At 46.0% G+C, this 26,573-nt stretch overlaps 5 long non-coding RNA genes across 5 annotated transcripts; all 5 read right to left on the bottom strand.

The window, feature by feature from the left end:
- Positions 1-295: 295 nt before the first annotated feature.
- Positions 296-5,248, bottom strand: LOC140693019 (uncharacterized). The gene is made up of 3 exons (XR_012068668.1): positions 5,128-5,248; positions 1,866-1,938; positions 296-492 (listed from the first exon to the last, which is right to left on the bottom strand). It is a non-coding gene; the product is annotated as an uncharacterized lncRNA (long non-coding RNA).
- A 351-nt stretch (positions 5,249-5,599) lies between these two features.
- LOC140692999 (uncharacterized) lies at positions 5,600-10,537 on the bottom strand. The gene is made up of 3 exons (XR_012068647.1): positions 10,409-10,537; positions 7,147-7,219; positions 5,600-5,773 (listed from the first exon to the last, which is right to left on the bottom strand). It is a non-coding gene; the product is annotated as an uncharacterized lncRNA (long non-coding RNA).
- A 343-nt stretch (positions 10,538-10,880) lies between these two features.
- Positions 10,881-15,818, bottom strand: LOC140692993 (uncharacterized). Its single transcript, XR_012068641.1, has 3 exons — positions 15,690-15,818; positions 12,428-12,500; positions 10,881-11,054 (listed from the first exon to the last, which is right to left on the bottom strand). It is a non-coding gene; the product is annotated as an uncharacterized lncRNA (long non-coding RNA).
- Positions 15,819-16,170: 352 nt separating this feature from the next.
- On the bottom strand, positions 16,171-21,097 carry LOC140693010 (uncharacterized). The gene is made up of 3 exons (XR_012068658.1): positions 20,971-21,097; positions 17,709-17,781; positions 16,171-16,335 (listed from the first exon to the last, which is right to left on the bottom strand). It is a non-coding gene; the product is annotated as an uncharacterized lncRNA (long non-coding RNA).
- A 271-nt stretch (positions 21,098-21,368) lies between these two features.
- LOC140693012 (uncharacterized) lies at positions 21,369-26,489 on the bottom strand. The gene is made up of 3 exons (XR_012068660.1): positions 26,252-26,489; positions 22,990-23,062; positions 21,369-21,616 (listed from the first exon to the last, which is right to left on the bottom strand). It is a non-coding gene; the product is annotated as an uncharacterized lncRNA (long non-coding RNA).
- Positions 26,490-26,573: the final 84 nt, after the last annotated feature.

Genomic DNA, 26,573 nt, shown 5'->3' with positions numbered 1-26,573 from the left:
TTCTGTGGGTGGATCAGTGCGATGGAGGGGCTGCCGCCCTCTGTGGAGCTTGGCTTAGGTCTTTGGTCCGGGAAGCTGTGTCAGTTCGAGATACTGCTGCTGCCCAAAGACCTGAGTTCACGGGTCAGTTTCCAGAACCTGAAAGGGCAGACAGTGGAAGATCTGCCTGTCTTCAGCTTACTGGAGAGGCTCCGAGGTCCTTTCAGACTTGCCCAGTCCTGTTGAAGTCGACTTTATGGGAGACACGAAGAGAAGCTGGCCGAAAACATGGCTGCACGGATTGAGGAGAGATGCGAACACATTGATGAGAGATGTTCTGCTACAATAGAGAATACTGGCCTGGAGACAGCTGTAGAGGATAGCAGGCTCGAAAGGCATTCATGAGACATATTGAACCTCGCTGATACTAGCAGAAACCTACGGAGGGCCACCGTGGACTGGAGGAAGTTCCTCAATTCTCTGCTCCAAGAACGGGTCCAAGATCCCTGACGTCTAAAGAGAAGAGATGGCAGAGATGATAAAAACGCTCATGTTCTTGAAAGAGGTCAGATAATCCACACGACCCAAGGGGCAATTCCAAGCCATTCAGATCAAAGTGCACCAAGCCCAGGTAAGCCTTTTCCCAGGTTTGGGCCTAGCTATCAAGCACTTGCTCTTCCCTCCCCTCCACTCAGGCATCCATTTTGAGGGATCAGTACCTGAGCTGCAATGAAGCCAGTAAGAGAAGAGCAAGCCCCTCCTAGAATCAGAGTTCCTCTAGCTTCATCCTCTGTGAACAACAGGGAACCCCATAAAGGTCAAATACTCTCGTATGAAATAGATAGGAATTGAATACTTAGCTCCCACAAAGAAACGATGGCCTTCCGCTAGATTCAGCAAATGCTGGGATTATGTCCTCTCTGGGGTGAAGGGAGTGTGGTAAGTGAGGGGAATCTTTGACTGAACTTGAATCTGTATTAGGCCTCCGTTTTTCAAGACAGTCTAGGTAAATATTAGAAGTCAGATAGTGAACGGAACTGTAAAAGTCGCCAATGACATGAAAGACACAGCTTATGTGGACCGTCTTTCAATTGAGTCAAGCCCCCGGGGGCAATCTATCATGGGGGTGCAGACTTGGTTGCATTCAAGTGCTTTACCCAACATGATCGGATGATTAAGCGTTCTCATCACTGATAGAAGAACACCTGGTTCTCAGTAGCCTAGCATAGCTGCAGCAGGGTTCTCATAGCTATAATGCCTCTAGGTTCTTTGGATTCAAAGCTAAATGTATATATTTAGTTCGTTTCCTCTTGTATTTTCCTTGAGAGGGATGTTACACCTTGAAATGCCAACATTGACCAGTAGGTGTCATCGGGACTAAAGGGCACCACATGCACAAGGGAATCCAAGCTTGGGGGTTATTTCATGTTTCCATTAGTTATTTCATGGTTCCTGTTGGTTTCGGAGGCTTCAACAGTAAAGAGCTGACATGACCCCTTTAACAGTTCGGACTGCTAGTTTGCATTCTATCTGTCTATGTTTTCCTTAGAGCTGACAAAATGTTACCGAAATTGACAAGTCTGGCTTCTAGGTCGATTTAGTATGTTTCAGAAACTAACTTCATTTTCGTATAACTCCCAAAACATTTATATCAATTCTATTAAATTTTTAAAGACTGCAAATGAGATATCAACACAATGTCAAAACTGGAGTCTTCGGACAATCCCTCCCACCACGGCTGTATAGAAACAAAGAGATAAAAAGAAATCACATTTCTGTGAAATGTATCTGGAAAGTGTTGATTCATCGATGCCCAGTTGACAGAGAAGCAGTGCAACCTGCGCTCACTCGCTCCCATGAACACAGCAATGGAAACATCCACTCACCCAGCCCTTGGCACAGGACACTTGCCGAAGAGAGGTCTGTTACTTCCAAAGACAGGATGAGGCCTCAGAACACCTGGAAGCAGGAGAAGGAAAAGCAGGGAATGGATACCAGTGCATGGTCTGAGCCCTGTTGATGGAGCAGTAAAGGTGAAACTCTCTTTAACTTGGACGCACACTCTCAAGCGGACAGGAGACATGGGATTGAAGGTGATGTGCTGAGTGTTAGAAGAGTGCACAGCAGATGCTTGGCTGACAGATCTCAAAGAATCCAGTGCAAAATATCCCCACAGTTGATTCTGAGACCAAGCTCTGAGCTGCCAAATTTGAGGTAGCAGAGGCAGCGTTCAGGGAGGGATAGGGCTACGGATGGTGGCACACGCTGAGTCTCAGGGATCCGGAGTGCGTTGTGGGATGTGGTGGGTCCTATCAAGAGAGCAAACCGACCTGGGACCCCAATGAGCAAGCAACCACCCTGGCGCGCGCAGTTGAAATTATCGATATGTCCCATGGCCACACCCAGTGCATCTGCAGGACCAGAGACCAATTTGGCATTTTGCCAATAGTGCATGTGTGGGGCTGAATCAGAGATATTGTGCATCGGGTCTGAGGGATCCAGGGGGCCTTGGGTTTGAATTCAGAATGAAAAGCCTTAGGATCTGCTACATTCATAACCTGGGCTGTGATTATGGTTTGGTTTGAGGCACAGGATGTGCAACAGCTCTGTGGTTGGCTTCGTGCACCCGTGCCACAAGGATGAGAGGACAAGGAAGTGTGGTCCAAGACCACAGCGTGAGAAGAGGAAGGATTTCCTTCAGTTTATCTCTCAAAAGCGGATGCTACATTTTGGATGGCACCGGCACGGTTCGGCAGCGAGGACACCAAGTTCGGGCTGCGGGATCATTCCAGCAGGCCCTGATGTGTGACATCCATAGATATGCTTCCACTGGTGTTTCTGTAGACAGAGAAGCTCTTGGAAGAACTGGTTTCAGTGGGACATTCCCGTGGCACTACAAAGCACAAGCGCACTCACACTCTGCTCTTCTGGAAACACTCCAAAATAACAGAGAGTAGAATGCAGAGCTGAGAACCTTTAGAAGCTCCATTTCCACCAGAGGAAGTGTCCTGTGCTCTTTCAGATTTGTGAGATAAGCGTAATCAAAATGAGGTTATCCTAATCGAAATAGTATGGGGGGTTCATCACAACAAAGGCAACACCAGCAATTGGAGATAGACCAGGCAACACACACAGGAACAGGACATGGCATCAATGTCTAGGAAAATTTGTCCTCACAGAAATCCCATGCAATTGTGTAGAGCCAAGTGTCTAAAGTTTTCACTTAACCAAGCCCTAGAAGTCTACATTAGATACCTGAAATTACCTGACCAGTAGAGATGAAGAAATACAGTAAAAGGAAAAGGAAGTACCATTTTCAGTTCCAAAGAGATTGAAGGCCCTAAAGATAAGCTTTCAGACAACTAGACTGCAAAACGCTCTCCAGAGCAAGTATTGAAAATGGAGGTGAGGGAAACACTGAAGAACAACAGTGTCTCAGAATCACAAAAGGCAGAATACCAGAAAAGGGGAAGAGAAAGCCTAAAGACGAGCCAAATAATATCAGAAAACTCAGTGGATGAGAAAATATCAGGGCTAACATTCCGTCCTAAGCAGACGAGATATTGCAGAGGGACGCGTGAATGACTTTGAAGACAGGGGAACAGAAATCCCTCGGTCAGAAGCACACATAGGAAAGCAAGTGCAAACCAATGAAAACATTGCTGTTGAATCCTGGTTGAAGACAAGGCATGAAAGACTAAAATTCGAAAGAGTCCCAGATGGAAAAGCAAGAGATAAAGAAACAAACAATGTTTGAAAAGTTATGTGTAGAAAAATCAGACTGAAACTTGCTGAAAGCCAAGATAGAATCATCTAGGCGAATTCAGGAAGTACACAGCGTCCAAAAGAGGTGGAATCCCAATAGACTTAGCAGCAGCTGTATGATCCAAATCAACAAAGTTCATGAGCATCCCAGTGATTTAAAATGCGCCTGGAGGAAAGCAACATAGTCACAAGAGAACCTCCAGAGGGGTTTCAGCTGCTATCTCAGCAGCAATATTGCAGGACAGGGAGGAGTGCCAGGACATAGACCATAGCTTGAATGGCAAAATGCTGCCATCTAGGGTAGCCTATGCCACATGACCACCATTTCTAATAACAGCAGAGCTAGAGAATGCCACAGACCTGCAAATCTTAAAAGAATTCAGCAGTTCGAAACTTATCCTAAAAGAAAGGTTGAGGATTCTCCCCTGAAGGGATAAGCAGCAAGATGAAATGGAAAGAAGAAAACCCTTATTGGAAATGCAAGAAGAGCATGAGTGGAAAAGAAGAAACAAGAAGAAGGCAAGGAGGACATCAAAACCCTAAAGATGGGAGAGGGAAGCAGGAAATCATAGGGGACTGGAAGCACTCTCTTAAGGGAGTCAGCTTATATGACTCTCTGTTGGAAGCAAACGGAGAGATGCATGGCCTGACGTGTTTGCAAAGCAAACGAGAAGCAGACCAAGAAAGAATCAAACAAACAAACAACACAAAAAGGGTAGGGTAACATGAATATTCAAAAGAAATTACTCAAGGTGATGTCAAGGATCATTCAGTACGCATCGACCCAGTATCGCGGCTTGAATGTACTCAGCACACCTGTATTCGGAAATCAGAGGCGTGCATTTATATTCGTAAATATTGATTCATATGAGCATATCGTGACCTAACCCAAATGCCGATTTGGAATCCAATGGTTTCCTAGTCCGTGATATAGACTTGCAAGTCTTCCAACAGGATGAATGAATGCCATATAATACACTACGTGGAGTAGAAATGGCACAAGCCTATAACGAGGAAAATTAGCTCCGCAAAAGTGTACTAAGATCAAAAGAGACAGGCAGTAAAGTGCACATTGGGGATTGTATCATTCCTAGGAATTTCAGCCCCCTTGAAACAAATGGATAGATGTCCCGTGAATGCGGGTGTTTCAGCAGAAATCAACCGACGGCTATGTATTGCGGGTGTGCCCATATTACAGGAACAATAGTTTCCCTTAGTGGGTCTCTGTGTACTGTGAACTGTTAGAAAGTTTAAAGACGTGTGAAACATTCAACTGAAAATGGACACACTTGCCTCCGTTGCTACAGTGCATACAGATCTGAACAAAAGGAAAGAGGGAAGAACAAAGGCCCATGGGACGCTAGTGGGTAGAATCACATTTACCTTAGGAACCTCCCGTCGGATGCAGCCCCTCCCCCAGCACTGACAAGATGCAGCAGCCATTGGGGATGGCAGTTAGCGGTTGGATTCCAGGTGGAATGTTGGTGTGTACCACGAGGCTTGTTGTGGCTGGTGGATCCTAGGTAACCGGGCAGAGTTCTGTGGGTGGATCAGTGCGATGGAGGGGCTGCCGCCCTCTGTGGAGCTTGGCTTAGGTCTTTGGTCCGGGAAGCTGTGTCAGTTCGAGATACTGCTGCTGCCCAAAGACCTGAGTTCACGGGTCAGTTTCCAGAACCTGAAAGGGCAGACAGTGGAAGATCTGCCTGTCTTCAGCTTACTGGAGAGGCTCCGAGGTCCTTTCAGACTTGCCCAGTCCTGTTGAAGTCGACTTTATGGGAGACACGAAGAGAAGCTGGCCGAAAACATGGCTGCACGGATTGAGGAGAGATGCGAACACATTGATGAGAGATGTTCTGCTACAATAGAGAATACTGGCCTGGAGACAGCTGTAGAGGATAGCAGGCTCGAAAGGCATTCATGAGACATATTGAACCTCGCTGATACTAGCAGAAACCTACGGAGGGCCACCGTGGACTGGAGGAAGTTCCTCAATTCTCTGCTCCAAGAACGGGTCCAAGATCCCTGACGTCTAAAGAGAAGAGATGGCAGAGATGATAAAAACGCTCATGTTCTTGAAAGAGGTCAGATAATCCACACGACCCAAGGGGCAATTCCAAGCCATTCAGATCAAAGTGCACCAAGCCCAGGTAAGCCTTTTCCCAGGTTTGGGCCTAGCTATCAAGCACTTGCTCTTCCCTCCCCTCCACTCAGGCATCCATTTTGAGGGATCAGTACCTGAGCTGCAATGAAGCCAGTAAGAGAAGAGCAAGCCCCTCCTAGAATCAGAGTTCCTCTAGCTTCATCCTCTGTGAACAACAGGGAACCCCATAAAGGTCAAATACTCTCGTATGAAATAGATAGGAATTGAATACTTAGCTCCCACAAAGAAACGATGGCCTTCCGCTAGATTCAGCAAATGCTGGGATTATGTCCTCTCTGGGGTGAAGGGAGTGTGGTAAGTGAGGGGAATCTTTGACTGAACTTGAATCTGTATTAGGCCTCCGTTTTTCAAGACAGTCTAGGTAAATATTAGAAGTCAGATAGTGAACGGAACTGTAAAAGTCGCCAATGACATGAAAGACACAGCTTATGTGGACCGTCTTTCAATTGAGTCAAGCCCCCGGGGGCAATCTATCATGGGGGTGCAGACTTGGTTGCATTCAAGTGCTTTACCCAACATGATCGGATGATTAAGCGTTCTCATCACTGATAGAAGAACACCTGGTTCTCAGTAGCCTAGCATAGCTGCAGCAGGGTTCTCATAGCTATAATGCCTCTAGGTTCTTTGGATTCAAAGCTAAATGTATATATTTAGTTCGTTTCCTCTTGTATTTTCCTTGAGAGGGATGTTACACCTTGAAATGCCAACATTGACCAGTAGGTGTCATCGGGAGTAAAGGGCACCACATGCACAAGGGAATCCAAGCTTGGGGGTTATTTCATGTTTCCATTAGTTATTTCATGGTTCCTGTTGGTTTCGGAGGCTTCAACAGTAAAGAGCTGACATGACCCCTTTAACAGTTCGGACTGCTAGTTTGCATTCTATCTGTCTATGTTTTCCTTAGAGCTGACAAAATGTTACCGAAATTGACAAGTCTGGCTTCTAGGTCGATTTAGTATGTTTCAGAAACTAACTTCATTTTCGTATAACTCCCAAAACATTTATATCAATTCTATTAAATTTTTAAAGACTGCAAATGAGATATCAACACAATGTCAAAACTGGAGTCTTCGGACAATCCCTCCCACCACGGCTGTATAGAAACAAAGAGATAAAAAGAAATCACATTTCTGTGAAATGTATCTGGAAAGTGTTGATTCATCGATGCCCAGTTGACAGAGAAGCAGTGCAACCTGCGCTCACTCGCTCCCATGAACACAGCAATGGAAACAACCACTCACCCAGCCCTTGGCACAGGACACTTGCCGAAGAGAGGTCTGTTACTTCCAAAGACAGGATGAGGCCTCAGAACACCTGGAAGCAGGAGAAGGAAAAGCAGGGAATGGATACCAGTGCATGGTCTGAGCCCTGTTGATGGAGCAGTAAAGGTGAAACTCTCTTTAACTTGGACGCACACTCACAAGCAGACAGGAGACATGGGATTGAAGGTGATGCGCTGAGTGTTAGAAGAGTGCACAGCAGATGCTTGGCTGACAGATCTCAAAGAATCCAGTGCAAAATATCCCCACAGTTGATTCTGAGACCAAGCTCCGAGCTGCCAAATTTGAGGTAGCAGAGGCAGCGTTCAGGGAGGGATAGGGCTACGGATGGTGGCACATGCTGAGTCTCAGGGATCTGGAGTGCGTTGTGGGATGTGGTGGGTCCTATCAAGAGAGCAAACCGACCTGTGGCCCCAATGAGCAAGCAACCAGCCTGGCGCGCGCAGTTGAAATTATCGATATGTCCCATGGCCACACCCAGTGCATCTGCAGGACCAGAGACCAATTTGGCATTTTGCCAATAGAGCATGTGTGGGGCTGAATCAGAGATATTGTGCATCGGGTCTGAGGGATCCAGGGGGCCTTGGGTTTGAATTCAGAATGAAAAGCCTTAGGATCTGCTACATTCATAACCTGGGCTGTGATTATGGTTTGGTTTGAGGCACAGGATGTGCAACAGCTCTGTGGTTGGCTTCGTGCACCCGTGCCACAAGGATGAGAGGACAAGGAAGTGTGGTCCAAGACCACAGCGTGAGAAGAGGAAGGATTTCCTTCAGTTTATCTCTCAAAAGCGGATGCTACATTTTGGATGGCACCGGCACGGTTCGGCAGCGAGGACACCAAGTTCGGGCTGCGGGATCATTCCAGCAGGCCCTGATGTGTGACATCCATAGATATGCTTCCACTGGTGTTTCTGTAGACAGAGAAGCTCTTGGAAGAACTGGTTTCAGTGGGACATTCCCGTGGCACTACAAAGCACAAGCGCACTCACACTCTGCTCTTCTGGAAACACTCCAAAATAACAGAGAGTAGAATGCAGAGCTGAGAACCTTTAGAAGCTCCATTTCCACCAGAGGAAGTGTCCTGTGCTCTTTCAGATTTGTGAGATAAGCGTAATCAAAATGAGGTTATCCTAATCGAAATAGTATGGGGGGTTCATCACAACAAAGGCAACACCAGCAATTGGAGATAGACCAGACAACACACACAGGAACAGGACATGGCATCAATGTCTAGGAAAATTTGTCCTCACAGAAATCCCATGCAATTGTGTAGAGCCAAGTGTCTAAAGTTTTCACTTAACCAAGCCCTAGAAGTCTACATTAGATACCTGAAATTACCTGACCAGTAGAGATGAAGAAATACAGTAAAAGGAAAAGGAAGTACCATTTTCAGTTCCAAAGAGATTGAAGGCCCTAAAGATAAGCTTTCAGACAACTAGACTGCAAAACGCTCTCCAGAGCAAGTATTGAAAATGGAGGTGAGGGAAACACTGAAGAACAACAGTGTCTCAGAATCACAAAAGGCAGAATACCAGAAAAGGGGAAGAGAAAGCCTAAAGACGAGCCAAATAATATCAGAAAACTCAGTGGATGAGAAAATATCAGGGCTAACATTCCGTCCTAAGCAGACGAGATATTGCAGAGGGACGCGTGAATGACTTTGAAGACAGGGGAACAGAAATCCCTCGGTCAGAAGCACACATAGGAAAGCAAGTGCAAACCAATGAAAACATTGCTGTTGAATCCTGGTTGAAGACAAGGCATGAAAGACTAAAATTCGAAAGAGTCCCAGATGGAAAAGCAAGAGATAAAGAAACAAACAATGTTTGAAAAGTTATGTGTAGAAAAATCAGACTGAAACTTGCTGAAAGCCAAGATAGAATCATCTAGGCGAATTCAGGAAGTACACAGCGTCCAAAAGAGGTGGAATCCCAATAGACTTAGCAGCAGCTGTATGATCCAAATCAACAAAGTTCATGAGCATCCCAGTGATTTAAAATGCGCCTGGAGGAAAGCAACATAGTCACAAGAGAACCTCCAGAGGGGTTTCAGCTGCTATCTCAGCAGCAATATTGCAGGACAGGGAGGAGTGCCAGGACATAGACCATAGCTTGAATGGCAAAATGCTGCCATCTAGGGTAGCCTATGCCACATGACCACCATTTCTAATAACAGCAGAGCTAGAGAATGCCACAGACCTGCAAATCTTAAAAGAATTCAGCAGTTCGAAACTTATCCTAAAAGAAAGGTTGAGAATTCTCCCCTGAAGGGATAAGCAGCAAGATGAAATGGAAAGAAGAAAACCCTTATTGGAAATGCAAGAAGAGCATGAGTGGAAAAGAAGAAACAAGAAGAAGGCAAGGAGGACATCAAAACCCTAAAGATGGGAGAGGGAAGCAGGAAATCATAGGGGATTGGAAGCACTCTCTTAAGGGAGTCAGCTTATATGACTCTCTGTTGGAAGCAAACGGAGAGATGCATGGCCTGACGTGTTTGCAAAGCAAACGAGAAGCAGACCAAGAAAGAATCAAACAAACAAACAACACAAAAAGGGTAGGGTAACATGAATATTCAAAAGAAATTACTCAAGGTGATGTCAAGGATCATTCAGTACGCATCGACCCAGTATCGCGGCTTGAATGTACTCAGCACACCTGTATTCGGAAATCAGAGGCGTGCATTTATATTCGTAAATATTGATTCATATGAGCATATCGTGACCTAACCCAAATGCCGATTTGGAATCCAATGGATTCCTAGTCCGTGATATAGACTTGCAAGTCTTCCAACAGGATGAATGAATGCCATATTCTACACTACGTCGAGAAGAAATGGCACAAGCCTATAACAAGGAAAAGTAGCTCCGCAAAAGTGTACTAAGATCAAAAGAGACAGGCAGTAAAGTGCACATTGGGGATTGTATCATTCCTAGGAATTTCAGCCCCCTTGAAACAAATGGATAGATGTCCCGTGAATGCGGGTGTTTCAGCAGAAATCAACCGACGGCTATGTATTGCGGGTGTGCCCATATTACAGGAACAATAGTTTCCCTTAGTGGGTCTCTGTGTACTGTGAACTGTTAGAAAGTTTAAAGACGTGTGAAACATTCAACTGAAAATGGACACACTTGCCTCCGTTGCTACAGTGCATACAGATCTGAACAAAAGGAAAGAGGGAAGAACAAAGGCCCATGGGACGCTAGTGGGTAGAATCACATTTACCTTAGGAACCTCTCGTCGGATGCAGCCCCTCCCCCAGCACTGACAAGATGCAGCAGCCATTGGGGATGGCAGTTAGCGGTTGGATTCCAGGTGGAATGTTGGTGTGTACCGCGAGGCTTGTTGTGGCTGGTGGATCCTAGGTAACCGGGCAGAGTTCTGTGGGTGGATCAGTGCGATGGAGGGGCTGCCGCCCTCTGTGGAGCTTGGCTTAGGTCTTTGGTCCGGGAAGCTGTGTCAGTTCGAGATACTGCTGCTGCCCAAAGACCTGAGTTCACGGGTCAGTTTCCAGAACCTGAAAGGGCAGACAGTGGAAGATCTGCCTGTCTTCAGCTTACTGGAGAGGCTCCGAGGTCCTTTCAGACTTGCCCAGTCCTGTTGAAGTCGACTTTATGGGAGACACGAAGAGAAGCTGGCCGAAAACATGGCTGCACGGATTGAGGAGAGATGCGAACACATTGATGAGAGATGTTCTGCTACAATAGAGAATACTGGCCTGGAGACAGCTGTAGAGGATAGCAGGCTCGAAAGGCATTCATGAGACATATTGAACCTCGCTGATACTAGCAGAAACCTACGGAGGGCCACCGTGGACTGGAGGAAGTTCCTCAATTCTCTGCTCCAAGAACGGGTCCAAGATCCCTGACGTCTAAAGAGAAGAGATGGCAGAGATGATAAAAACGCTCATGTTCTTGAAAGAGGTCAGATAATCCACACGACCCAAGGGGCAATTCCAAGCCATTCAGATCAAAGTGCACCAAGCCCAGGTAAGCCTTTTCCCAGGTTTGGGCCTAGCTATCAAGCACTTGCTCTTCCCTCCCCTCCACTCAGGCATCCATTTTGAGGGATCAGTACCTGAGCTGCAATGAAGCCAGTAAGAGAAGAGCAAGCCCCTCCTAGAATCAGAGTTCCTCTAGCTTCATCCTCTGTGAACAACAGGGAACCCCATAAAGGTCAAATACTCTCGTATGAAATAGATAGGAATTGAATACTTAGCTCCCACAAAGAAACGATGGCCTTCCGCTAGATTCAGCAAATGCTGGGATTATGTCCTCTCTGGGGTGAAGGGAGTGTGGTAAGTGAGGGGAATCTTTGACTGAACTTGAATCTGTATTAGGCCTCCGGTTTTCAAGACAGTCTAGGTAAATATTAGAAGTCAGATAGTGAACGGAACTGTAAAAGTCGCCAATGACATGAAAGACACAGCTTATGTGGACCGTCTTTCAATTGAGTCAAGCCCCCGGGGGCAATCTATCATGGGGGTGCAGACTTGGTTGCATTCAAGTGCTTTACCCAACATGATCGGATGATTAAGCGTTCTCATCACTGATAGAAGAACACCTGGTTCTCAGTAGCCTAGCATAGCTGCAGCAGGGTTCTCATAGCTATAATGCCTCTAGGTTCTTTGGATTCAAAGCTAAATGTATATATTTAGTTCGTTTCCTCTTGTATTTTCCTTGAGAGGGATGTTACACCTTGAAATGCCAACATTGACCAGTAGGTGTCATCGGGACTAAAGGGCACCACATGCACAAGGGAATCCAAGCTTGGGGGTTATTTCATGTTTCCATTAGTTATTTCATGGTTCCTGTTGGTTTCGGAGGCTTCAACAGTAAAGAGCTGACATGACCCCTTTAACAGTTCGGACTGCTAGTTTGCATTCTATCTGTCTATGTTTTCCTTAGAGCTGACAAAATGTTACCGAAATTGACAAGTCTGGCTTCTAGGTCGATTTAGTATGTTTCAGAAACTAACTTCATTTTCGTATAACTCCCAAAACATTTATATCAATTCTATTAAATTTTTAAAGACTGCAAATGAGATATCAACACAATGTCAAAACTGGAGTCTTCGGACAATCCCTCCCACCACGGCTGTATAGAAACCAAGAGATAAAAAGAAATCACATTTCTGTGAAATGTATCTGGAAAGTGTTGATTCATCGATGCCCAGTTGACAGAGAAGCAGTGCAAACTGCGCTCACTCGCTCCCATGAACACAGCAATGGAAACATCCACTCACCCAGCCCTTGGCACAGGACACTTGCCGAAGAGAGGTCTGTTACTTCCAAAGACAGGATGAGGCCTCAGAACACCTGGAAGCAGGAGAAGGAAAAGCAGGGAATGGATACCAGTGCATGGTCTGAGCCCTGTTGATGGAGCAGTAAAGGTGAAACTCTCTTTAACTTGGACGCACACTCTCAAGCGGACAGGAGACATGGGATTGAAGGTGATGTGCTGAGTGTTAGAAGAGTGCATAGCAGATGCTTGGCTGACAGATCTCAAAGAATCCAGTGCAAAATATCCCCACAGTTGATTCTGAGACCAAGCTCCGAGCTGCCAAATTTGAGGTAGCAGAGGCAGCGTTCAGGGAGGGATAGGGCTACGGATGGTGGCACACGCTGAGTCTCAGGGATCCGGAGTGCGTTGTGGGATGTGGTGGGTCCTATCAAGAGAGCAAACCGACCTGGGACCCCAATGAGCAAGCAACCACCCTGGCGCGCGCAGTTGAAATTATCGATATGTCCCATGGCCACACCCAGTGCATCTGCAGGACCAGAGACCAATTTGGCATTTTGCCAATAGAGCATGTGTGGGGCTGAATCAGAGATATTGTGCATCGGGTCTGAGGGATCCAGGGGGCCTTGGGTTTGAATTCAGAATGAAAAGCCTTAGGATCTGCTACATTCATAACCTGGGCTGTGATTATGGTTTGGTTTGAGGCACAGGATGTGCAACAGCTCTGTGGTTGGCTTCGTGCACCCGTGCCACAAGGATGAGAGGACAAGGAAGTGTGGTCCAAGACCACAGCGTGAGAAGAGGAAGGATTTCCTTCAGTTTATCTCTCAAAAGCGGATGCTACATTTTGGATGGCACCGGCACGGTTCGGCAGCGAGGACACCAAGTTCGGGCTGCGGGATCATTCCAGCAGGCCCTGATGTGTGACATCCATAGATATGCTTCCACTGGTGTTTCTGTAGACAGAGAAGCTCTTGGAAGAACTGGTTTCAGTGGGACATTCCCGTGGCACTACAAAGCACAAGCGCACTCACACTCTGCTCTTCTGGAAACACTCCAAAATAACAGAGAGTAGAATGCAGAGCTGAGAACCTTTAGAAGCTCCATTTCCACCAGAGGAAGTGTCCTGTGCTCTTTCAGATTTGTGAGATAAGCGTAATCAAAATGAGGTTATCCTAATCGAAATAGTATGGGGGGTTCATCACAACAAAGGCAACACCAGCAATTGGAGATAGACCAGACAACACACACAGGAACAGGACATGGCATCAATGTCTAGGAAAATTTGTCCTCACAGAAATCCCATGCAATTGTGTAGAGCCAAGTGTCTAAAGTTTTCACTTAACCAAGCCCTAGAAGTCTACATTAGATACCTGAAATTACCTGACCAGTAGAGATGAAGAAATACAGTAAAAGGAAAAGGAAGTACCATTTTCAGTTCCAAAGAGATTGAAGGCCCTAAAGATAAGCTTTCAGACAACTAGACTGCAAAACGCTCTCCAGAGCAAGTATTGAAAATGGAGGTGAGGGAAACACTGAAGAACAACAGTGTCTCAGAATCACAAAAGGCAGAATACCAGAAAAGGGGAAGAGAAAGCCTAAAGACGAGCCAAATAATATCAGAAAACTCAGTGGATGAGAAAATATCAGGGCTAACATTCCGTCCTAAGCAGACGAGATATTGCAGAGGGACGCGTGAATGACTTTGAAGACAGGGGAACAGAAATCCCTCGGTCAGAAGCACACATAGGAAAGCAAGTGCAAACCAATGAAAACATTGCTGTTGAATCCTGGTTGAAGACAAGGCATGAAAGACTAAAATTCGAAAGAGTCCCAGATGGAAAAGCAAGAGATAAAGAAACAAACAATGTTTGAAAAGTTATGTGTAGAAAAATCAGACTGAAACTTGCTGAAAGCCAAGATAGAATCATCTAGGCGAATTCAGGAAGTACACAGCGTCCAAAAGAGGTGGAATCCCAATAGACTTAGCAGCAGCTGTATGATCCAAATCAACAAAGTTCATGAGCATCCCAGTGATTTAAAATGCGCCTGGAGGAAAGCAACATAGTCACAAGAGAACCTCCAGAGGGGTTTCAGCTGCTATCTCAGCAGCAATATTGCAGGACAGGGAGGAGTGCCAGGACATAGACCATAGCTTGAATGGCAAAATGCTGCCATCTAGGGTAGCCTATGCCACATGACCACCATTTCTAATAACAGCAGAGCTAGAGAATGCCACAGACCTGCAAATCTTAAAAGAATTCAGCAGTTCGAAACTTATCCTAAAAGAAAGGTTGAGAATTCTCCCCTGAAGGGATAAGCAGCAAGATGAAATGGAAAGAAGAAAACCCTTATTGGAAATGCAAGAAGAGCATGAGTGGAAAAGAAGAAACAAGAAGAAGGCAAGGAGGACATCAAAACCCTAAAGATGGGAGAGGGAAGCAGGAAATCATAGGGGATTGGAAGCACTCTCTTAAGGGAGTCAGCTTATATGACTCTCTGTTGGAAGCAAACGGAGAGATGCATGGCCTGACGTGTTTGCAAAGCAAACGAGAAGCAGACCAAGAAAGAATCAAACAAACAAACAACACAAAAAGGGTAGGGTAACATGAATATTCAAAAGAAATTACTCAAGGTGATGTCAAGGATCATTCAGTACGCATCGACCCAGTATCGCGGCTTGAATGTACTCAGCACACCTGTATTCGGAAATCAGAGGCGTGCATTTATATTCGTAAATATTGATTCATATGAGCATATCGTGACCTAACCCAAATGCCGATTTGGAATCCAATGGATTCCTAGTCAGTGATATAGACTTGCAAGTCTTCCAACAGGATGAATGAATGCCATATTCTACACTACGTCGAGAAGAAATGGCACAAGCCTATAACAAGGAAAAGTAGCTCCACAAAAGTGTTCTAAGATCAAAAGAGACAGGCAGTAAAGTGCACACTGGGGATTGTATCATTCCTAGGAATTTCAGCCCCCTTGAAACAAATGGATAGATGTCCCGTGAATGCGGGTGTTTCAGCAGAAATCAACCGACGGCTATGTATTGCGGGTGTGCCCATATTACAGGAACAAGAGTTTCCCTTAGTGGGTCTCTGTGTACTGTGAACTGTTAGAAAGTTTAAAGACGTGTGAAACATTCAACTGAAAATGGACACACTTCCGTCCGTTGCTACAGTGCATACAGATCTGAACAAAAGGAAAGAGGGAAGAACAAAGGCCCATGGGACGCTAGTGGGTAGAATCACATTTACCTTAGGAACCTCTCGTCGGATGCAGCCCCTCCCCCAGCACTGACAAGATGCAGCAGCCATTGGGGATGGCAGTTAGCGGTTGGATTCCAGGTGGAATGTTGGTGTGTACCGCGAGGCTTGTTGTGGCTGGTGGATCCTAGGTAACCGGGCAGAGTTCTGTGGGTGGATCAGTGCGATGGAGGGGCTGCCGCCCTCTGTGGAGCTTGGCTTAGGTCTTTGGTCCGGGAAGCTGTGTCAGTTCGAGATACTGCTGCTGCCCAAAGACCTGAGTTCACGGGTCAGTTTCCAGAACCTGAAAGGGCAGACAGTGGAAGATCTGCCTGTCTTCAGCTTACTGGAGAGGCTCCGAGGTCCTTTCAGACTTGCCCAGTCCTGTTGAAGTCGACTTTATGGGAGACACGAAGAGAAGCTGGCCGAAAACATGGCTGCACGGATTGAGGAGAGATGCGAACACATTGATGAGAGATGTTCTGCTACAATAGAGAATACTGGCCTTTAGACAGCTGTAGAGGATAGCAGGCTCGAAAGGCATTCATGAGACATATTGAACCTCGCTGATACTAGCAGAAACCTACGGAGGGCCACCGTGGACTGGAGGAAGTTCCTCAATTCTCTGCTCCAAGAACGGGTCCAAGATCCCTGACGTCTAAAGAGAAGAGATGGCAGAGATGATAAAAACGCTCATGTTCTTGAAAGAGGTCAGATAATCCACACGACCCAAGGGGCAATTCCAAGCCATTCAGATCAAAGTGCACCAAGCCCAGGTAAGCCTTTTCCCAGGTTTGGGCCTAGCTATCAAGCACTTGCTCTTCCCTCCCCTCCACTCAGGCATCCATTTTGAGGGATCAGTACCTGAGCTGCAATGAAGCCAGTAAGAGAAGAGCAAGCCCCTCCTAGAATCAGAGTTCCTCTAGCTTCATCCTCTGTGAACAACAGGGAACCCCATAAAGGTCAAATACTCTCGTATGAAATAGATAGGAATTGAATACTTAGCTCCCACAAAGAAACGATGGCCTTCCGCTAGATTCAGCAAATGCTGGGATTATGTCCTCTCTGGGGTGAAGGGAGTGTGGTAAGTGAGGGGAATCTTTGACTGAACTTGAATCTGTATTAGGCCTCCGTTTTTCAAGACAGTCTAGGTAAATATTAGAAGTCAGATAGTGAACGGAACTGTAAAAGTCGCCAATGACATGAAAGACACAGCTTATGTGGACCGTCTTTCAATTGAGTCAAGCCCCCGGGGGCAATCTATCATGGGGGTGCAGACTTGGTTGCATTCAAGTGCTTTACCCAACATGATCGGATGATTAAGCGTTCTCATCACTGATAGAAGAACACCTGGTTCTCAGTAGCCTAGCATAGCTGCAGCAGGGTTCTCATAGCTATAATGCCTCTAGGTTCTTTGGATTCAAAGCTAAATGTATATATTTAGTTCGTTTCCTCTTGTATTTTCCTTGAGAGGGATGTTACACCTTGAAATGCCAACATTGACCAGTAGGTGTCATCGGGAGTAAAGGGCACCACATGCACAAGGGAATCCAAGCTTGGGGGTTATTTCATGTTTCCATTAGTTATTTCATGGTTCCTGTTGGTTTCGGAGGCTTCAACAGTAAAGAGCTGACATGACCCCTTTAACAGTTCGGACTGCTAGTTTGCATTCTATCTGTCTATGTTTTCCTTAGAGCTGACAAAATGTTACCGAAATTGACAAGTCTGGCTTCTAGGTCGATTTAGTAAGTTTCAGAAACTAACTTCATTTTCGTATAACTCCCAAAACATTTATATCAATTCTATTAAATTTTTAAAGACTGCAAATGAGATATCAACACAATGTCAAAACTGGAGTCTTCGGACAATCCCTCCCACCACGGCTGTATAGAAACCAAGAGATAAAAAGAAATCACATTTCTGTGAAATGTATCTGGAAAGTGTTGATTCATCGATGCCCAGTTGACAGAGAAGCAGTGCAAACTGCGCTCACTCGCTCCCATGAACACAGCAATGGAAACATCCACTCACCCAGCCCTTGGCACAGGACACTTGCCGAAGAGAGGTCTGTTACTTCCAAAGACAGGATGAGGCCTCAGAACACCTGGAAGCAGGAGAAGGAAAAGCAGGGAATGGATACCAGTGCATGGTCTGAGCCCTGTTGATGGAGCAGTAAAGGTGAAACTCTCTTTAACTTGGACGCACACTCTCAAGCGGACAGGAGACATGGGATTGAAGGTGATGTGCTGAGTGTTAGAAGAGTGCATAGCAGATGCTTGGCTGACAGATCTCAAAGAATCCAGTGCAAAATATCCCCACAGTTGATTCTGAGACCAAGCTCCGAGCTGCCAAATTTGAGGTAGCAGAGGCAGCGTTCAGGGAGGGATAGGGCTACGGATGGTGGCACACGCTGTGTCTCAGGGATCCGGAGTGCGTTGTGGGATGTGGTGGGTCCTATCAAGAGAGCAAACCGACCTGGGACCCCAATGAGCAAGCAACCACCCTGGCGCGCGCAGTTGAAATTATCGATATGTCCCATGGCCACACCCAGTGCATCTGCAGGACCAGAGACCAATTTGGCATTTTGCCAATAGAGCATGTGTGGGGCTGAATCAGAGATATTGTGCATCGGGTCTGAGGGATCCAGGGGGCCTTGGGTTTGAATTCAGAATGAAAAGCCTTAGGATCTGCTACATTCATAACCTGGGCTGTGATTATGGTTTGGTTTGAGGCACAGGATGTGCAACAGCTCTGTGGTTGGCTTCGTGCACCCGTGCCACAAGGATGAGAGGACAAGGAAGTGTGGTCCAAGACCACAGCGTGAGAAGAGGAAGGATTTCCTTCAGTTTATCTCTCAAAAGCGGATGCTACATTTTGGATGGCACCGGCACGGTTCGGCAGCGAGGACACCAAGTTCGGGCTGCGGGATCATTCCAGCAGGCCCTGATGTGTGACATCCATAGATATGCTTCCACTGGTGTTTCTGTAGACAGAGAAGCTCTTGGAAGAACTGGTTTCAGTGGGACATTCCCGTGGCACTACAAAGCACAAGCGCACTCACACTCTGCTCTTCTGGAAACACTCCAAAATAACAGAGAGTAGAATGCAGAGCTGAGAACCTTTAGAAGCTCCATTTCCACCAGAGGAAGTGTCCTGTGCTCTTTCAGATTTGTGAGATAAGCGTAATCAAAATGAGGTTATCCTAATCGAAATAGTATGGGGGGTTCATCACAACAAAGGCAACACCAGCAATTGGAGATAGACCAGACAACACACACAGGAACAGGACATGGCATCAATGTCTAGGAAAATTTGTCCTCACAGAAATCCCATGCAATTGTGTAGAGCCAAGTGTCTAAAGTTTTCACTTAACCAAGCCCTAGAAGTCTACATTAGATACCTGAAATTACCTGACCAGTAGAGATGAAGAAATACAGTAAAAGGAAAAGGAAGTACCATTTTCAGTTCCAAAGAGATTGAAGGCCCTAAAGATAAGCTTTCAGACAACTAGACTGCAAAACGCTCTCCAGAGCAAGTATTGAAAATGGAGGTGAGGGAAACACTGAAGAACAACAGTGTCTCAGAATCACAAAAGGCAGAATACCAGAAAAGGGGAAGAGAAAGCCTAAAGACGAGCCAAATAATATCAGAAAACTCAGTGGATGAGAAAATATCAGGGCTAACATTCCGTCCTAAGCAGACGAGATATTGCAGAGGGACGCGTGAATGACTTTGAAGACAGGGGAACAGAAATCCCTCGGTCAGAAGCACACATAGGAAAGCAAGTGCAAACCAATGAAAACATTGCTGTTGAATCCTGGTTGAAGACAAGGCATGAAAGACTAAAATTCGAAAGAGTCCCAGATGGAAAAGCAAGAGATAAAGAAACAAACAATGTTTGAAAAGTTATGTGTAGAAAAATCAGACTGAAACTTGCTGAAAGCCAAGATAGAATCATCTAGGCGAATTCAGGAAGTACACAGCGTCCAAAAGAGGTGGAATCCCAATAGACTTAGCAGCAGCTGTATGATCCAAATCAACAAAGTTCATGAGCATCCCAGTGATTTAAAATGCGCCTGGAGGAAAGCAACATAGTCACAAGAGAACCTCCAGAGGGGTTTCAGCTGCTATCTCAGCAGCAATATTGCAGGACAGGGAGGAGTGCCAGGACATAGACCATAGCTTGAATGGCAAAATGCTGCCATCTAGGGTAGCCTATGCCACATGACCACCATTTCTAATAACAGCAGAGCTAGAGAATGCCACAGACCTGCAAATCTTAAAAGAATTCAGCAGTTCGAAACTTATCCTAAAAGAAAGGTTGAGAATTCTCCCCTGAAGGGATAAGCAGCAAGATGAAATGGAAAGAAGAAAACCCTTATTGGAAATGCAAGAAGAGCATGAGTGGAAAAGAAGAAACAAGAAGAAGGCAAGGAGGACATCAAAACCCTAAAGATGGGAGAGGGAAGCAGGAAATCATAGGGGATTGGAAGCACTCTCTTAAGGGAGTCAGCTTATATGACTCTCTGTTGGAAGCAAACGGAGAGATGCATGGCCTGACGTGTTTGCAAAGCAAACGAGAAGCAGACCAAGAAAGAATCAAACAAACAAACAACACAAAAAGGGTAGGGTAACATGAATATTCAAAAGAAATTACTCAAGGTGATGTCAAGGATCATTCAGTACGCATCGACCCAGTATCGCGGCTTGAATGTACTCAGCACACCTGTATTCGGAAATCAGAGGCGTGCATTTATATTCGTAAATATTGATTCATATGAGCATATCGTGACCTAACCCAAATGCCGATTTGGAATCCAATGGATTCCTAGTCCGTGATATAGACTTGCAAGTCTTCCAACAGGATGAATGAATGCCATATACTACACTACGTGGAGTAGAAATGGCACAAGCCTATAACGAGGAAAAGTAGCTCCGCAAAAGTGTACTAAGATCAAAAGAGAAAGGCAGTAAAGTGCACATTGGGGATTGTATCATTCCTAGGAATTTCAGCCCCCTTGAAACAAATGGATAGATGTCCCGTGAATGCGGGTGTTTCAGCAGAAATCAACCGACGGCTATGTATTGCGGGTGTGCCCATATTACAGGAACAATAGTTTCCCTTAGTGGGTCTCTGTGTACTGTGAACTGTTAGAAAGTTTAAAGACGTGTGAAACATTCAACTGAAAATGGACACACTTCCGTCCGTTGCTACAGTGCATACAGATCTGAACAAAAGGAAAGAGGGAAGAACAAAGGCCCATGGGACGCTAGTGGGTAGAATCACATTTACCTTAGGAACCTCTCGTCGGATGCAGCCCCTCCCCCAGCACTGACAAGATGCAGCAGCCATTGGGGATGGCAGTTAGCGGTTGGATTCCAGGTGGAATGTTGGTGTGTACCGCGAGGCTTGTTGTGGCTGGTGGATCCTAGGTAACCGGGCAGAGTTCTGTGGGTGGATCAGTGCGATGGAGGGGCTGCCGCCCTCTGTGGAGCTTGGCTTAGGTCTTTGGTCCGGGAAGCTGTGTCAGTTCGAGATACTGCTGCTGCCCAAAGACCTGAGTTCACGGGTCAGTTTCCAGAACCTGAAAGGGCAGACAGTGGAAGATCTGCCTGTCTTCAGCTTACTGGAGAGGCTCCGAGGTCCTTTCAGACTTGCCCAGTCCTGTTGAAGTCGACTTTATGGGAGACACGAAGAGAAGCTGGCCGAAAACATGGCTGCACGGATTGAGGAGAGATGCGAACACATTGATGAGAGATGTTCTGCTACAATAGAGAATACTGGCCTGGAGACAGCTGTAGAGGATAGCAGGCTCGAAAGGCATTCATGAGACATATTGAACCTCGCTGATACTAGCAGAAACCTACGGAGGGCCACCGTGGACTGGAGGAAGTTCCTCAATTCTCTGCTCCAAGAACGGGTCCAAGATCCCTGACGTCTAAAGAGAAGAGATGGCAGAGATGATAAAAACGCTCATGTTCTTGAAAGAGGTCAGATAATCCACACGACCCAAGGGGCAATTCCAAGCCATTCAGATCAAAGTGCACCAAGCCCAGGTAAGCCTTTTCCCAGGTTTGGGCCTAGCTATCAAGCACTTGCTCTTCCCTCCCCTCCACTCAGGCATCCATTTTGAGGGATCAGTACCTGAGCTGCAATGAAGCCAGTAAGAGAAGAGCAAGCCCCTCCTAGAATCAGAGTTCCTCTAGCTTCATCCTCTGTGAACAACAGGGAACCCCATAAAGGTCAAATACTCTCGTATGAAATAGATAGGAATTGAATACTTAGCTCCCACAAAGAAACGATGGCCTTCCGCTAGATTCAGCAAATGCTGGGATTATGTCCTCTCTGGGGTGAAGGGAGTGTGGTAAGTGAGGGGAATCTTTGACTGAACTTGAATCTGTATTAGGCCTCCGGTTTTCAAGACAGTCTAGGTAAATATTAGAAGTCAGATAGTGAACGGAACTGTAAAAGTCGCCAATGACATGAAAGACACAGCTTATGTGGACCGTCTTTCAATTGAGTCAAGCCCCCGGGGGCAATCTATCATGGGGGTGCAGACTTGGTTGCATTCAAGTGCTTTACCCAACATGATCGGATGATTAAGCGTTCTCATCACTGATAGAAGAACACCTGGTTCTCAGTAGCCTAGCATAGCTGCAGCAGGGTTCTCATAGCTATAATGCCTCTAGGTTCTTTGGATTCAAAGCTAAATGTATATATTTAGTTCGTTTCCTCTTGTATTTTCCTTGAGAGGGATGTTACACCTTGAAATGCCAACATTGACCAGTAGGTGTCATCGGGAGTAAAGGGCACCACATGCACAAGGGAATCCAAGCTTGGGGGTTATTTCATGTTTCCATTAGTTATTTCATGGTTCCTGTTGGTTTCGGAGGCTTCAACAGTAAAGAGCTGACATGACCCCTTTAACAGTTCGGACTGCTAGTTTGCATTCTATCTGTCTATGTTTTCCTTAGAGCTGACAAAATGTTACCGAAATTGACAAGTCTGGCTTCTAGGTCGATTTAGTATGTTTCAGAAACTAACTTCATTTTCGTATAACTCCCAAAACATTTATATCAATTCTATTAAATTTTTAAAGACTGCAAATGAGATATCAACACAATGTCAAAACTGGAGTCTTCGGACAATCCCTCCCACCACGGCTGTATAGAAACCAAGAGATAAAAAGAAATCACATTTCTGTGAAATGTATCTGGAAAGTGTTGATTCATCGATGCCCAGTTGACAGAGAAGCAGTGCAACATGCGCTCACTCGCTCCCATGAACACAGCAATGGAAACATCCACTCACCCAGCCCTTGGCACAGGACACTTGCCGAAGAGAGGTCTGTTACATCCAAAGACAGGATGAGGCCTCAGAACACCTGGAAGCAGGAGAAGGAAAAGCAGGGAATGGATACCAGTGCATGGTCTGAGCCCTGTTGATGGAGCAGTAAAGGTGAAACTCTCTTTAACTTGGACGCACACTCACAAGCGGACAGGAGACATGGGATTGAAGGTAATGCGCTGAGTGTTAGAAGAGTGCACAGCAGATGCTTGGCTGACAGAACTCAAAGAATCCAGTGCAAAATATCCCCACAGTTGATTCTGAGACCAAGCTCCGAGCTGCCAAATTTGAGGTAGCAGAGGCATCGTTCAGGGAGGGATAGGGCTACGGATGGTGGCACACGCTGAGTCTCAGGGATCCGGAGTGCGTTGTGGGATGTGGTGGGTCCTATCAAGAGAGCAAACCGACCTGTGGCCCCAATGAGCAAGCAACCGCCCTGGCGCGCGCAGTTGAATTTATCGATATGTCCCATGGCCACACCCAGTGCATCTGCAGGACCAGAGACCAATTTGGCATTTTGCCAATAGAGCATGTGTGGGGCTGAATCAGAGATATTGTGCATCGGGTCTGAGGGATCCAGGGGGCCTTGGGTTTGAATTCAGAATGAAAAGCCTTAGGATCTGCTACATTCATAACCTGGGCTGTGATTATGGTTTGGTTTGAGGCACCGGATGTGCAACAGCTCTGTGGTTGGCTTCGTGCACCCGTGCCACAAGGATGAGAGGACAAGGAAGTGTGGTCCAAGACCACAGCGTGAGAAGAGGAAGGATTTCCTTCAGTTTATCTCTCAAAAGCGGATGCTACATTTTGGATGGCACCGGCACGGTTCGGCAGCGAGGACACCAAGTTCGGGCTGCGGGATCATTCCAGCAGGCCCTGATGTGTGACATCCATAGATATGCTTCCACTGGTGTTTCTGTAGACAGAGAAGCTCTTGGAAGAACTGGTTTCAGTGGGACATTCCCGTGGCACTACAAAGCACAAGCGCACTCACACTCTGCTCTTCTGGAAACACTCCAAAATAACAGAGAGTAGAATGCAGAGCTGAGAACCTTTAGAAGCTCCATTTCCACCAGAGGAAGTGTCCTGTGCTCTTTCAGATTTGTGAGATAAGCGTAATCAAAATGAGGTTATCCTAATCGAAATAGTATGGGGGGTTCATCACAACAAAGGCAACACCAGCAATTGGAGATAGACCAGACAACACACACAGGAACAGGACATGGCATCAATGTCTAGGAAAATTTGTCCTCACAGAAATCCCATGCAATTGTGTAGAGCCAAGTGTCTAAAGTTTTCACTTAACCAAGCCCTAGAAGTCTACATTAGATACCTGAAATTACCTGACCAGTAGAGATGAAGAAATACAGTAAAAGGAAAAGGAAGTACCATTTTCAGTTCCAAAGAGATTGAAGGCCCTAAAGATAAGCTTTCAGACAACTAGACTGCAAAACGCTCTCCAGAGCAAGTATTGAAAATGGAGGTGAGGGAAACACTGAAGAACAACAGTGTCTCAGAATCACAAAAGGCAGAATACCAGAAAAGGGGAAGAGAAAGCCTAAAGACGAGCCAAATAATATCAGAAAACTCAGTGGATGAGAAAATATCAGGGCTAACATTCCGTCCTAAGCAGACGAGATATTGCAGAGGGACGCGTGAATGACTTTGAAGACAGGGGAACAGAAATCCCTCGGTCAGAAGCACACATAGGAAAGCAAGTGCAAACCAATGAAAACATTGCTGTTGAATCCTGGTTGAAGACAAGGCATGAAAGACTAAAATTCGAAAGAGTCCCAGATGGAAAAGCAAGAGATAAAGAAACAAACAATGTTTGAAAAGTTATGTGTAGAAAAATCAGACTGAAACTTGCTGAAAGCCAAGATAGAATCATCTAGGCGAATTCAGGAAGTACACAGCGTCCAAAAGAGGTGGAATCCCAATAGACTTAGCAGCAGCTGTATGATCCAAATCAACAAAGTTCATGAGCATCCCAGTGATTTAAAATGCGCCTGGAGGAAAGCAACATAGTCACAAGAGAACCTCCAGAGGGGTTTCAGCTGCTATCTCAGCAGCAATATTGCAGGACAGGGAGGAGTGCCAGGACATAGACCATAGCTTGAATGGCAAAATGCTGCCATCTAGGGTAGCCTATGCCACATGACCACCATTTCTAATAACAGCAGAGCTAGAGAATGCCACAGACCTGCAAATCTTAAAAGAATTCAGCAGTTCGAAACTTATCCTAAAAGAAAGGTTGAGAATTCTCCCCTGAAGGGATAAGCAGCAAGATGAAATGGAAAGAAGAAAACCCTTATTGGAAATGCAAGAAGAGCATGAGTGGAAAAGAAGAAACAAGAAGAAGGCAAGGAGGACATCAAAACCCTAAAGATGGGAGAGGGAAGCAGGAAATCATAGGGGATTGGAAGCACTCTCTTAAGGGAGTCAGCTTATATGACTCTCTGTTGGAAGCAAACGGAGAGATGCATGGCCTGACGTGTTTGCAAAGCAAACGAGAAGCAGACCAAGAAAGAATCAAACAAACAAACAACACAAAAAGGGTAGGGTAACATGAATATTCAAAAGAAATTACTCAAGGTGATGTCAAGGATCATTCAGTACGCATCGACCCAGTATCGCGGCTTGAATGTACTCAGCACACCTGTATTCGGAAATCAGAGGCGTGCATTTATATTCGTAAATATTGATTCATATGAGCATATCGTGACCTAACCCAAATGCTGATTTGGAATCCAATGGATTCCTAGTCCGTGATATAGACTTGCAAGTCTTCCAACAGGATGAATGAATGCCATATTCTACACTACGTCGAGAAGAAATGGCACAAGCCTATAACAAGGAAAAGTAGCTCCACAAAAGTGTACTAAGATCAAAAGAGACAGGCAGTAAAGTGCACACTGGGGATTGTATCATTCCTAGGAATTTCAGCCCCCTTGAAACAAATGGATAGATGTCCCGTGAATGCGGGTGTTTCAGCAGAAATCAACCGACGGCTATGTATTGCGGGTGTGCCCATATTACAGGAACAAGAGTTTCCCTTAGTGGGTCTCTGTGTACTGTGAACTGTTAGAAAGTTTAAAGACGTGTGAAACATTCAACTGAAAATGGACACACTTGCCTCCGTTGCTACAGTGCATACAGATCTGAACAAAAGGAAAGAGGGAAGAACAAAGGCCCATGGGACGCTAGTGGGTAGAATCACATTTACCTTAGGAACCTCTCGTCGGATGCAGCCCCTCCCCCAGCACTGACAAGATGCAGCAGCCATTGGGGATGGCAGTTAGCGGTTGGATTCCAGGTGGAATGTTGGTGTGTACCGCGAGGCTTGTTGTGGCTGGTGGATCCTAGGTAACCGGGCAGAGTTCTGTGGGTGGATCAGTGCGATGGAGGGGCTGCCGCCCTCTGTGGAGCTTGGCTTAGGTCTTTGGTCCGGGAAGCTGTGTCAGTTCGAGATACTGCTGCTGCCCAAAGACCTGAGTTCACGGGTCAGTTTCCAGAACCTGAAAGGGCAGACAGTGGAAGATCTGCCT

This window comes from Vicugna pacos, unplaced genomic scaffold (assembly GCF_048564905.1).
Source record: "Vicugna pacos unplaced genomic scaffold, VicPac4 scaffold_19, whole genome shotgun sequence".
Taxonomy (NCBI): Eukaryota; Metazoa; Chordata; class Mammalia; order Artiodactyla; family Camelidae; genus Vicugna; species Vicugna pacos.
This window is presented reverse-complemented; position numbering and strand designations above follow the sequence as displayed.